We start from the raw sequence: 1,859 nt of genomic DNA, 5'->3' as shown, positions 1-1,859 counted from the left end.
ATATATATATGCAATTCTGAAACCTGATTTAAACCTGAAAGGACACCAGACCCATTTTTTTTCTTCCCGCTGAAATTCAGCAGACACACCAGGCTGCAAACTCTGTCTGAGAGTGGGTCCCGTCATCTGAGCCCTGGCTTAGCTCAACATTCCTTCGGAATCCCTGTGGCCTCCAGGTCTTTCTTCTCTTTGAGGTTAAACTGGTGAGTTTCAGAGAAGTCAGAGAGGCCAGAGAGACTTCAATGTAAGATAAGAACTGCTGGCCCTGCAGACACCGCTTAAGGTTATCAAACATCCAAACCTCAGTGAAGAATTTTGTCTACATTGTGGAGAAATCCTGTTCTTTTGAAAGGAAATTGTACCCAGAGAAATACTCGCTCTTGGAGCAGTGCAGCCCCAAGATTCTCACCCAGGGCATCTATGACTAGAAAAAACCTTTTATTTGAGTCACTTTGGGGGGGGCATAAATATTATCTCTCACCAAGCTGCCCTTCATTTTGCTTCCTGCTTCTCAGATGTCCATGATAGTTGGTCTGGCTTGTTCTTAGAAGAAAGTCAGACTTCCTATCTCGATGGTGCCTTGCTTTCTGACAAAAGCTGGGGGAGAAAACACCAACCCGGCTTCAGCCAAAGAACTGGTTTGTTTATTTATGTAAATGAGTAGTCTCAGACTCAGATGCTGCTTCAGGTGAGGTGGACAGGGAGTCAAATGCTGTCACAGGAACCATGGTTTCCTTCTCTCCAGCTCTTGAGTCTGTGTCTTTACTCCTCCCTGACCCCCAGGGAACACAAACAGCAAAACAGAGATCAGGGGCCGGGGAGATGGTTCAGTAGGATAAGCGCTTGACTGGCAAATGCAAGGATCTGAGTTCAATCCCTGGTTCTGCAAAAAAAAAAAAAAAAAAAAAAAAAAAAAAAAAAAAAAACAGATCATTTCTCTTCACCTAGTTCAAACAACAACCCCGACCCTACCTCATGCTGGCCTGAATTAGGACAGTCCTCTCCCTTGATCTAATGACACAGGCTTGATGAGGGAAGACAAATGACCTCAATGCATCAAAGCTGGCATGACTGGGAGGAAGAAAGCTGCACCACACACTTCCTGATGGGAGGCTGAAGTTACCTGAGCTCACATCCGGGATATTCCTACCATCAAAGCATGCCGTGGCCAGTCTCCAGCAAACACCAGACCAGTCTGAAGGGCATTATACAAAGCAAAGCACTTACAGTCTTCAAAAAAGTCAAAGCCCTAGAAGACAAAGAAAGACTCCAATTTTTTTTTTTTTTTTTTTTTTTTTGGTGGAACTGGGGATTGAACTCAGGCCCTTGCGCTTCCCAGGGAAGCGTTTAGTCTGCTGAGCCATCTCCCCAGCCCCCAATTTATTTTTTTTTTATAAATTTTTCCTTTCTTTTTTCTTTCTTTTTCCAATTTAGTTCAGGGTCACACTACACAGATCAGACTCGTAGTAATCTTCCTGTTTTCAGCTTCACAAGCTCTGGGATTACAGGCCTACGCCACCACACCCAGTCTCAGGAGCCATCTCAATGTGCCCAGGGACGGGGCGGGCAGGTTATGCTAGGGATTGAACCTGGCTCCCTGAGTCTGCCTAAGCAGGTGCTTTAATCTGCTGAGCTATCTGGCCAGCCCAGACTGTCCAAATTTTAAAAGGCTAAAAGACAGGAAAATCAAATGTAATGTTTGATTCAGCTTTAGTGCTGTGTGTGTGTGTGTGTGTGTGTGTGTGTGTGTGTGTATGTGTGTGTTTCAGACAGGGTTTCACCTGGCCTGATTCAAATTTGGAAAAAAATAAATGCTATAAATAACATTACTGGCTGAGTGTGGTGGCACACACCTATAA

The sequence above is a fragment of the Octodon degus genome, unplaced genomic scaffold (assembly GCF_000260255.1).
Source record: "Octodon degus isolate 3935 unplaced genomic scaffold, OctDeg1.0 scaffold00162, whole genome shotgun sequence".
Taxonomy (NCBI): Eukaryota; Metazoa; Chordata; class Mammalia; order Rodentia; family Octodontidae; genus Octodon; species Octodon degus.
This window is presented reverse-complemented; position numbering follows the sequence as displayed.